The sequence below is a fragment of the Lepidochelys kempii genome, chromosome 2 (genome assembly GCF_965140265.1).
Source record: "Lepidochelys kempii isolate rLepKem1 chromosome 2, rLepKem1.hap2, whole genome shotgun sequence".
In the NCBI taxonomy this organism is placed as follows: Eukaryota; Metazoa; Chordata; order Testudines; family Cheloniidae; genus Lepidochelys; species Lepidochelys kempii.
In genome coordinates this window covers 11,700,282-11,712,589 of record NC_133257.1, presented here as the reverse complement: position 1 = coordinate 11,712,589, position 12,308 = coordinate 11,700,282, and the positions used below count along the sequence as shown (strand labels likewise).

General features: G+C 44.5%; 1 protein-coding gene across 1 annotated transcript in view; it reads right to left on the bottom strand.

Annotated features, from left to right (window-relative positions):
- LOC140907965 (collagen alpha-1(XXII) chain-like) overlaps nt 1-5,381 on the bottom strand; it is a 249,917-nt gene extending 244,536 nt beyond the window's left edge. The window contains exon 1 of the mRNA XM_073335053.1: nt 4,992-5,381. The gene's annotated coding sequence lies outside the window, so the exon portion shown is untranslated. The remainder of the gene's footprint in view (nt 1-4,991) is intronic.
- Nucleotides 5,382-12,308: the final 6,927 nt, after the last annotated feature.

The following is a 12,308-nucleotide window of genomic DNA, read 5'->3' as shown; positions in this document are numbered from 1 at the left end:
TTTAATAGGACTTAAGCTCATTCTTAAATCACTGCTGAGTCAGGACCTAAATCTGTAGCAGAGTTGTCACTAGAACTCAGCAGGACCTAGCTCCCAGACCCATGCTCTAACTCAGGGGGGTCTCAACAGGGGAAAAGGAGGGGTTATGACACCCGGGTCATGGCCACCCTACCCGTCTCATATGGCTACCTCGGAAGGGGTTTCCCAGCTAGACCCCAACTAGAAGGGATGGGGACCTGATGTGGAAAAAGAGGATTTGTGGCATAGAAAAGGTTGAGAACCCCCTTTTCTCACCACTAGTCTATGCTGTCTGTCCAATTTCCTTCATAAATGGAGTAAACACATTAATACTGGCCTGAGTGTTCCCCCACATAGTAACACCCATGGAGAGCGGAGGAAGCCCTGCTTGGCTACTGTCATGGAGTTTCCATTGTATTCTCTTCCATTACAGAGCATTTGGGACACAAGGGAGGGTCTGTGCTCCAAATCCTACAGATCCCCTAGTCTGCATGGGCTCAGGGCCTTCCCAAAGATTCCCTGTGTGTCCACACCAGCTGTGGGTCTCTGGAGCCCTGCTCCCCCTGGTAAAGCAACTCCAATAAAGCCATATTGCCAGGGCTTTCCCAGCCAACAGCTGATTCCAAGATCCACAGCAAGAGGGAATCAAGATTTCAGAGGGAAGATATTCAGCACTTCTTGAAAATCAGGTCCAGTAAAGTAGGTAAACTCCATTATCCCTCCTTTGGAGATGGGGAACCGGAGAGTACACAGAGGATAAGTGACTTGCCCAAGGTTAGCAGCACCTCTGTGTCAGAGCTAGGTTTAGAATCAAGATCTCTTGATTTCCAGTCCTTCCTTCAATTCCAGTACTCAGGCACAGATCATGCCTCAACTGATAGCATGTAAAGTTACAGCCACCTGCAATTGGCTGCTGATGCCCCTTGATACAAGTTATCATTCGTGATTATTAATGACTGAACTTCAAATAAATAAATACGTAACAACTTGTGGAGCTTTTGCAATGAAACCTGAAAGTGGATGATATTTGTCTGGGTTTTTTTTGGTACATTACCAACCTGAAACCTGGGCCAGTTTTAAAAAGATCTGGTCCGAACTTACAACTTCAGGGGACAAAAAGATACAAAAGATGCTCGTTTTGATCGAAAGCCAGGTAAGACTGAGTGGCGCTGGCCAAGATGTGTTCTGAGTTTGGGGGTATGTTCAAACCCAAAGCTTGAAGGGAACCTTAACGGCTGCAAACCTACCCAAAGCAAAAATGGGGGAAAAAATGAGCCCTTCCAAATGGAAAATATCATGGCTCAGCTAAGTGAGCTGGGACATAAACATCTTTGATCAGGTTTGCATATGCAAATTTTTGGAGTGTGACGCAAGATGCTATTTCCATTGAAGTAAATTGCAAACTCCCCTATTAATTTCAGTGGGAGCGGGAATGGGCCGTTAAAGATACATCAGATGCAGTCTCTGTGTAGTAAAGGAGAGAGCAAGTTAAAGTCAAGAGGGAGCCTGTTTCAGGATTATTATGAGCTCGCTACTGGTGTCCTTGCTCCAGTACCACTCCTCTGCTACTTCCAAATGTGCTGTAGGAATTTCAAACACCTTTTCACAAGTACTCAGCCATAATTCAATGATTTCTGCACATTTTGGTTCCCTTACCACGCTGCTATATAGCAAGGACCAAATGCTACAGTCCTACTCATTGCTTAGTCGCAGCTTGGCCTAAATGAGGACTGCGGGACATGTAACCAGGTCTGGGATGGGGGCAATGTATTAAAGTACAACCTTTACTGGGAAACTCTGATGTCTTAACTTCAGTGGGAGTTCCACACATGGAAGGTGGGAAGGATCAAGGACCTATGACTGTTCAAAAGTAATAGGAAACACGGAACAATTTTGGACAATCAAGGGACTTTTCAGTGTAATTAAGAGAGGTTGGGGGATTTTACCCTGCTTCAGATAGTTGAGGTGGCATAGTACAGGGACAAACAAGAAACAGGTACCAAGTGGTGCTTTGTAACAGGGCACCGTCAGTCTAATAGGTGGGGTTTTCTGTAAAGCTCTGCCACCAACGATGGGAAGGGGGAAAGTTTAAGAGTGAAAACTGCAAGCATTCAATGATGATTTAAAAAAAAAAATCGGTCTCAAAAGAAAAAGCCATAAAATGACAAATTGACATTTTCTTTGAAGCAGACATAATTACAAAGCATTTTGCAAGAAACATATTTTAATGAGAGTTCTAGCGTGCATTGGAGGCAAAGGAATATCTTTTGAAGTATCGTAGTCTCCATCAAGAGCTAGCTCTGGCATGTAAGAGAAATGTTTGCCATAAAATATTTGCAATGTCAGCAACGGGAGTCAGGCAAGGATTCAGTGTATGCACATACAGATTCTCTCTCACACACATGGGTCTTAGAGCTCAGAAAATCCACCCAAAGATTTTTATTTCTCCAGGAAGAGCCTGCAGCCAGCCCCCAGACCTAATTCTAATACTGAGTAGTATTTTCATCCATGGGTTGTGCCATATCAGTAAAGGGTGGAAGAACTGGCCCCTAGCCAAAGCTTCCTCATCTCACTCATGCGAATGGTCTCACTCAAATCAAGGAGATTACCTCCACTGATCAAGTGAGCAAGACTTGGGCCCAAACTGATCAACTGAGGTATCACTGTCTACTAGTTAGAGCTTGGGGACTGAAATCAGAAGGCCTCGCTTCCAATCCTGACTCTGCCCATTGATCTGCTGAGTGACTTTAGGCAAGTCCTGCAGTACCAGATTCTAGCCTCAGTTAAATCCAGAGCAATTCCACTGAAGTCTGGTCACACAGTGCCCCTGGCGCTGGCCACTGTCAGGAACAGGACACTGGGCTTGACGGATCATTGGTCTGACCCAATATGACCGTTCTTATGCAAGTCAATGGAGACTCTCCAGGCTTTCGATGGTGTAACGATGATCAGAATGTGGCTCTGAACGTCTCTATGCCTTGGTTTCCACTGGGCGGAATCCCAGTACAGAAACTCCACACTGCCCCATAGCATGAGCATATCTACTGGAACAGTCGAGCCCAATGATAACAGCAGCATATTTGAAGATATTCTGAGAGTAAATATCCCAGTTCATCATCCTCAAGGCAGTAAACGTCTTTCTAATTGCCTTTACTCATGCCGAGCTCTACTTATGCGTACAAGTAGTCCCATGAGTCTGCAACACGTGCTCCCAACCGTTGCTCTGTAATAATACTCTGTGCATTTTGTAACGATTAGGGTGGTCAGGTGCCTGGTTTTTGACTGGAAAGTCCAGTGGAAAAGGGGACCTGAGAGTGTCCACTCAGATCTACTGACCGGACACCCAAAGTCTGGTTATTGTGGGTGGGGGAGATGCTGGGTCATCCCCCGCACCAGCTTCTACTCTGTCAGGGCTGCCTCCTACCTGAGATGGGCAGCTGCAGCTCCCAGCCCCAGGTGTCCAGGTGAGTCACGCCTGATCTGGGCAGATGGAGGTGGGGAGGAGCGGGGAAAAACAGTGAGCAGCAGGGGCAGGAGAGAAGAGGAGTGAATAGAGGAGGGGCCTCAGGGGGAGAGGCGAGGCAGGGCAGGGGACGTTCCGACACTCCTGCTGGCGCGTCCAGTTTTTAAATAGTAACAAGTTGTCAATCCTAATAACGATGTGCACAATAGCAAATATTGTCATGAATACGATACATTTCACCCAAAAGATCCCTAAGCCCTCTGCAAACCAGGCACACACCACCACTAAACTGCATCCTCCACATATGTATAAGGCAACAGTAAACTGGAAAACATGAATGACAGTGACAGGAGTTGAAATCTTGGCAAACAATACTGAGGAAAAACTCCTCTTCTTCCAAAAAAATAAAAGGTGTCATAGGATCTTCAAGACCAGATGTATGGGTTTGGGGCGGGGGGGGGAGGGTGCACCCACATGCATGGTGTGTATATTTGCATGTCTAATTCATGACTACATGGTCAAATCTGGCATTTACACTCAAAAATGGCTAGTCAGATGCATAGCTTCTATTTGTGATGGCAAATGATCAGAAGTGCACAGGCAAGTGCGGTGATCATGGATCAATTAAGCTTACAGCTGCACGCACAGATTTTGCAGGTGCCGGCTTCTCAAAAGCTGCCCCTCAATGTCCATGTAGAGCAGATGGAATGTGTTCTTTTAAGGTCAGAAACACATGCACACACACTGCACTAAGTACACACTCAGGGATGCAGAGTGTCAGCTGTCAAAGAGTCAACCACCGCTCTAAGAACATCAGATATATAAAATGCTATAAAAAACGTAAAAAGAACTGCTGAATTAGGCAAGAGCTCTATGTTTAGAGGGAAAAGAATCTACAGTTAGAAATTGGGTCAAAGTGGCTTTGTAATAAATATGAGGTGGAGGAAAGATTATCCAGAACTAAATAAGGTCCCACGTGGTTTTGTAGAAAATATATGTACAGGAAAGGGCTGGATAAATCAAAATACTGATCTGAGTGTGACCTGCAGAATCAACTTGAAAAATGATGGCTATAAAGGAATGCTTCTGTGAGATCCGAAAAGCTCATACCAGCTTTAAACCTTTGGCTTTTCGTAATGGTGACATTACCAGTTTCTAAGTCTCTGCATCTATCTTGTGACAATCAGCCAGGAATCTAGGAGTTACATAGCACCTGGCTCTCACAAGTTCAGTATTGTAATAAGTTCACAGAAACATCACCACAGTGTGCAGGCGCAGTTAAAATTTTGCAGACTAAAATAAAAAACGTGGGTTATGTACAATTTAATCCAATTCCTCTCGGTTTTTCGTGTATCATTAACTCCAGATCCTGTTGCTACATGTCTACAAAAACTTCTGCACTAGTTTCGCCCACAGTGCGCAAAGAAAAAATGGATCCAAACGAATAAACCAGTGTTGTCTTCAGGTATTTATAGTGCATGGCTGTTAGGATTACAAAAATTCCTCTTACCTGTAGCAAAAAAGCACCAGAAACGCTGCCAACTGTCGCCCAATTCCCGAGCCACATTCAACACTCGGCTGAAAAGTACTTTTCAGAGTTGTCAGCCAAAGTGGAGACTGGCACTTGTTCCCCAGATTGGAAGGGGGAAAAAAAAAAACACCACCAAAACTCAGCAGGGTCCTGGAGGGGAGGAAAAATCCCACTCTCTATAGCCTACATCCCAGCAACCGACACAGAAATGGAGAAAAATGACACAAACACGCAGAGAAAAAAGACAAGTAAATATAGCTAGAAGGGACTGAGGGAATATGAAGGAGTCCAACTCCAGGGAGAGATGATCTGACTACAAGAGAAGCAGCCCTGAGTAGGGACAATGCTCAAGGTTAGACTAGTCTCTGAGGGAGAGAGCTGGAAAGTGTAATGAACTGGGATCTGGGAAAGGGGGGGCGTGGGAGGGGTTGAGGGAGGGAAGAGGGGTAGGGGGTGTGGTGAAAGGAAGGGAGCTCTCTTGGATAGGAGGGGAGGGGATGAAGCTTCAGGAGGAGAGGGGGACAGAGAGTGGTTTAAGGAGGATGGGGTGGAGCGAGCAGAGAGGAAGGTGACCAGGGTCTGGTTTGGGGAGGGAGGGGCTGAGAGAAGGGGCGAGGAGCTGATTTGAGTGTGTGCACAAGGGAGGAGGGGAGAGGGTTTATAATGGGGTGTGCTGAGGGGAGAGAGAGAGGAGGGGACAGGGTGTGGAAACAGAGGAGTGGAGCTGCAGAGCAGGAGGAGGCTGACAGAAAAGGGTGACGGGTTGGTTTGGGGTTAAAAGGGGGAGATGGAGCTGGGACTGATTTAAAGCAGGGGGCAAAAGGGAGATAGGGAGGGGGAGGAATATGAGGAGGGGGTTAAGGGCTGGAGGCAAAGAGAGAGACCTGGGAGCAGGGGGTTAGGGTCAGATGGCTGAGAGGAGAAGGGGTTAGGGGCAGGTTACGGGGAGGAGAAGCAGCAAGAGGAAGGGGCTAGAGGCAGGTTTAGGGCAGGGGGAATGGGAGGAGAAGCAGCAGGAAGAGGGGGCTAGGGGCAGGTTTCGGGGAGGGGAGCAGGAGCAGAGCAGGAGGAGAGGGTAGGGGCAGGTTTAGGGGAGGAAGAAGGGACTGGGGCAGGTTTAGGGGAGGGGAGGGGAGCAGGGGCAGAGCAGAAGGAGGGGGTTGAGGTAGGTTTAGGGGAGGGGGAGCAGCAGGAGGAGGGGGCCTGGGGCAGGTTTAGGAGCGGGCAAAGGGGGAGCAGGAGGAGGAGTGGGGCTGGTTTAAGGGAAGGGGTTGAGGAGGCGGCTCTGGGGATTGAGTTTCAGAGACTATTAAAGCAGCCCAGGAGAGAGGAAGAAAAGCAAGAGGCTGACAGCTCCTGGGCCAATTATAGCCTAACTTTGCCAAGTATTTTGGTCTCTTTATGGCCGCATCTGAAATAACTGTCTGCAGGGGGAGAGGGAGAAGCGAAGGGAAAGATCAGCCTGGGAGCAGCTGGAATGTCCCTTGGGGGACATCGAAGAACCAGCACCCCTTTCCCCTTGCAGGAAGATGACGAGGGGGGCCAAAGAGTGGGGGGCACATCCCTAGTGGCTTTGGGAAAGAAATGCCCATTTTGGCTTTGAGAACAGCTGGCCTCCTCTTTCCCACCCTCCCTGAGCTCAGTGTCTAAATAAAAAGCCCTTGGCAGGGATATTTTTGGTAGAATTTCAGCCCTGGCCTGTTTGCTGGAGCTGTCTGTCCATCCTGCACCCACCGCCACATGCCTCTGCTCTTCATTCCTGGACAGACCTAACAGCCACACTCAGACACCCAGGAAATGTCTGCTGCTCGTGCGGCGCTCTGACAATAGGGATGAGGACAGGGCCGGTTTTACAGTGCTGACTTCTGCCACTCACCCATTCTGTCCCCCTCGCTCCTGTTCAGTGGCACCTTCTCTGGAAGGGGTCCCGTTGATTTTCATTGGCCTGCTCTCAAATATGATGCCACTCGGTGAAGGGAAAGGTGACAAAATCTGGCCCTCAGCGAGCAGACTGTCAATAGGTGAGCACGAGCACAGCAGTCCCATTAAGTTGAAAGGAGCTGCTCACATGAGTAGGTGCTTACCGGTCACAGTCTAGTCCACCGAATCCACTGGGCTTCATCCTGCTCCCATTGAAACAACAGCAAAACTCTCATTGACTTCTACGGTGCAGGATCAGGGCCTACGTGCATACTAAGTTACTTCTGTCTTAATGGAATAGCTCTTCAGCTGGCCTAGCTCCCTTAAAGTCAACACAGTTGTGGATGGCAAAAATCCATCTAAGTCATGCCTGGTTTCTTTTTAAAGGGATGCTCTCAGGTTCAGAGCCATGCTTCCTTCAGGTTACTAACCCCACTTCGGTTTATTCAAATTATTTATTTCTAAAATCCTTTATTTTGCAATCCACCAGGCAACCTGGCGTATCAACCAGGCAAGGTACTAACAAGCTTCAACAGGACTTTATTTTCAAAGTAGAAACCTCTTCACCAAGCTGCTGCTGCACTCTCTGTAGCTTTCTCCCAGCCTCTCAACTCCTCCCCCTCCTTCCTGTTTCCTGTCCTTTCAGACTCCCAACAGCCAGGGCTCCCAATTCTAATAATTACAAGCAACATCTAAACACCACATCCACACAAACTTCAACAATGAAAATAAACTGTCCAGTTTCACTTTTGTTTCCAGCCACTTTCTGGCTGTGGGTCTCATGCACTGGTGAAATGCTGCAATGTTTGTGTTGCAAACCAATCAGGGACTATTTATTAGGTTTGTTTTAATAGCTGTTTTTGTTGGAATTGTTTCTTATAAAAAAAGATCTTGCAAACATTTCCTTTGGTTTTATTGACTTTTTTAAAAATAAAACCTACATTTTACTCCAAAGGCCACCTAAATGTGTCCATTTAAGATATATGTGGCAATGGCCCTTAGTAGGTAGGGCACTGAAAAGAAATGTGTGCTATTTTTCCCCACACAGTAACCTACCATCACATGCCTGTCAGTGTATGTTCAAGTGACAGTAATATTAGGCTTGATCATAACTAGTCCTAACACAGCCACAAAGGGAAGTATGTAACACTTCCTTCTGTGTTAAGTTTCAGAGTAACAGCCGTGTTAGTCTGTATTCGCAAAAAGAAAAGGAGTACTTGTGGCACCTTAGAGACTAACCAATTTATTTGAGCATGAGCTTTCGTGAGCTACAGCTCACTTCATCAGATGCATATTGTAGAAACTGCAGAAGACATTATATATACACAGAGACCATGAAACAATACCTCCTCCCACCCCACTCTCCTGCTGGTAATAGCTTGTCTAAAGTGATCATCAAGTTGGGCCATTTCCAGCACAAATTGGGAGGAGGTATTGTTTCATGGTCTCTGTGTATATATAATGTCTTCTGCAGTTTCCACAGTATGCATCCGATGAAGTGAGCTGTAGCTCACGAAAGCTCATGCTCAAATAAATTGGTTAGTCTCTAAGGTGCCACAAGTACTCCTTTTCTTTCTGTGTTAAGGCTACTCAGACCTGAGCTCTAGTTGGTTTTGGAAGCATAGGGGGTGGGTGCCCACCTCCACCTCCAGGGATCAAGTGGGTGAAGAACAGGCAGAGCCACTCAAAATACAGCACCCACAAATTATACTCACCCATTCCACTGCATCAGGAGTGGTCTGGGGGTCATCTCTGTGCACAATACCTGCCAGTACCCCCTCTGGGGTGGTGCACCTGTACACTGACTAATCCTTCTTTAGGGCAATGCCTAAAGGCACAATCAACCCGTCGTTAATTCTCACAACCCTCTAACAAGTTAGCTAAGAACATCTGATTCTTTTTAACACCTAGGGAGATTAAAAAGCAGAGATCGTGGGTTTGCAAACTCACCAAGCTATGCTGGTTTAGTGTGAGGTGTGGTTTTAAACCATTTTATTCAAACCAGCTGAAAAAACCTAGCTGGACACTCTTAGTTCAGATGAAACTAAGGAAAGGAAATCAGGGTTAGAGAGGGCAGGGAAGGCTTCTGCTCTAGCATTTTGTTTATAACACTCTTCCTGTGACAGACCTTGTCCTCTCTCATTGTGTCCCTCAATCCAGGGTGTTACTACTGATGAGGTACATGTTATTCCTGACTTAGGGCACTCACACATTTTTTGGACTGCTTCAGGGCCACCATATGTGACCATAAACTGCTTAGGATAAAAAAGACCTATTAGTCCACAGCAAGGGCAAAATATTTTCATTATCACCTGGATTCCCTATGGGGATGAAAACAAGCTCTGCTAATGGAGAACATCATCTTCTACAGCTATTCCCCATCCCTTCTCCTGCAGGGATCATTAGTGCAGTGAGTAAGGTCCCAATTCAGCAAAGCATTTAATCAGCAAGCATGTGCTTTTGTGCCTTGCTGAACTGGGGCTTAAATTTAATATTCATAATAAGCTTGGCTTTTTACAAATTCTTTGCGGTGTTGATAGTAATTTTCAGACATGAGTTAAAACTCTGGGCTGACACTTCAGCTTGCGGGGGTAGGAGGGAGTACATCTATGAGCCAGTGCAGACAGTTAAGGTACTTGCTGAGGTTTCAGTGGTGTGCTTATCCTGCGGCCAGCTAGTGGAATGGTTGCACAGTTGTTCTTGGTACCCTCTGCGGAAGCAGAGGATATACTTTTACAACAGATTTTGAGCAGGTGTTTTCCCCAACCTGCCCTCAGTCACCGGTCATGTACTGTGTAGCATCCAAAGTCATATATTACAAAAAGCAGAAGGCTGAGTAGATTAATCACTTCTAGACCTAAGCAGCAGACATAAGCCCATAACAGAACAACATAAAATAATATGAATACTAACACTTAGCATAGCTTCTTCAGTCTGATTTGCTTTACAATCAATTAATTAAACTTTAACTTTGCCTAACTTCAAGGGACCAGCAGAAAGTGCTGGGGTTTCTCTCTTTCTAGCACTTCAACTTTCTTTTGAAGCATTTGTTAGCTTTGTAACAGAAAAGGGAGCTTTTCTCTTCAGCAACTGTTGCTCTAGCTTCATCAATCATAATTGAATAGGTCAAGTGGTGCATTAAACTGGAGTATTACACTCAGTGATGTCCTTCCTATATACTCTAACACATTGTAGTCTAATACAAATTGTTCACATAAATATCTATTCCCTCATCTACTTTTCACAGCTGTATGCATTTAAGCAACAGTTTATCACAGGTTCTCTTCTGGCAAGCCTAATAGTTCAGTGTGTTGCTAGTTATTCCTGACTTTGGAGCCATGTGGTTTGCAACACAAAATGAATCTTTCCTGTGTCAAAATCTCTCTGTATAAAGTTCATACATATATAAGATCTTTAGGGGAACTGAAAGTGATTTAAGAATATTTAAATGGTAACTTGAAGTTTCTCTCTTTTTAGGTATTTATAATCAAATGGTTTAATCTCAGACCATTGGAGTTCAGAGATACTATATAGTTACTGATGCATAACTGTAAAGGTTTGCCCCACTTTTGCAATTCCTTGCATTCTGATTGCAGGTCTCCAATTTGCATAATCGCTGTACAGTTACTTCTCAATAACTATACAGTATGCAAAACTCAGTGCTTTACTTGATCGACAACTATTAGTCAATCTGAATGCAGATAGTTACATAATCGCTGGACTGTTATTTCTCAATAACTGTACTGTGATTATGCAATGCTTCTCTGCTCTGATTGGTTATTCTAATCATTCTGTTCTAATCACTTCCTGAACTTAGCATGTACAAGGTTTTTTCCAGCAAAAAGAAGCCACCTCAGGGTTTTGTTCTCTACAAAGGCAACACAAATTTTACCTGAAAGAAAAGGTAGGAAAATAGAACAACGCAAATGATATAAATCGTTTATTATATTAAAATATCAAATGGTTTAGAGAAGGTCAATTGGGAGCATCTGTTCTCTGTCTCGTAACACAAGACTAAGGGGACATTCCGTTCAATTAAAAGGTGAGGAATTCAAAACTGATCAAAGAAAATACCTTTTCACACAACATTTAATTAGGTGGTGGAACTCATGGCCACAGGAAGTTGCTGAGGCCAGGAATTTACAAGTTTTAAAAAGGAACCAGTTATTTATATAGATTAAAAAATATTCAAAGTTATGATAGTTAATGCTCTCAAAGAAGTGGGAGGGATATTAAATTTAAGGCTTCAGAACTTAAGCCAATCTCCAGTTATTAGAGGTCAGGATGAGACCTAATGTGGGTGGCCAATTATCCTACATCTGCCTGCTGTGGGGTTCTTACACTTTTCTCTGAAACATCTCCTTCTGACCACTGTGAGAGACTGGATACTGGATTAGACGGACCTCAGGTCTGATCCAGCCTGGCAATTCCAATGCTCCTAGAAAAAGGGGTGTGTCTTAGAATGACAGCTCCACACTACTCAGTTGGAAAATTTTTGAGCAGCTGTATTCATTACGATGTACAGAAATGAAAAGGAAACTGCCAAGAGGAATGTAAACATCCGTAAATCATAATCTTTTCACCCTAGTGTTGATTGGCTGGTTTTCATTAATAAATGGTAGGATTTGCCAGTACCCTCCCCTGATTCACAAATCACTCATGGTTTAGAAATGAAGTTGCTAAATCCAGTGTTGAAATCAAAATATCATACACCCATTTTCATTTATAAATCTGAATGAAAATCAAATATTTCTATAAGCCCCATTGCTTTCAAAACAGCATATTCTCTAAAAAACTGATGTATGCTAAGCATTTTACAGTGTACTGCAGGCTCTTGAGACAGGTTGTTCTTTATTTAGCTACCTGCATCCTACAGAGTTCTTCTATTTTAAACCTGCATTCATATCTCCAGCTATTCCCAAATCTCATTAAATAAAAATCAACTGTAAACATAATTATAAAGCACTGAAGTCACCTCCCAGGCACTGCAGAGGACATAGCTGCATTCTAAGTATGTCTTTTTTCCCTAATAAATTATCTCATCCTGTATCATCTGATCAATGGTTTTTCTAAGGCACCTCTCTCCATTATATCCAAGTTTTGACCCTACATATGCAGATCAGCATTATAAACAATCTAATCCAGTGTTTGAAAAGTTGTGGGATATTGCACCAGAAATTTGTCACTGCTGCAGGGTTAAATATTGCCCCATCCTTCTCCTTTGCATAATTTTAAGCAGAAAATTCTACTTTGGAGAAAAGGAGAAGATATTTTTGCGACAGCTTGATTTAAAAAGGAATTGGTGGCTGAAGCTGCTCAGTGGTTTCAAATGTTAGCAGGACTCCTGCTAGAGATGCAGTAATGGGCAGAGTGCAG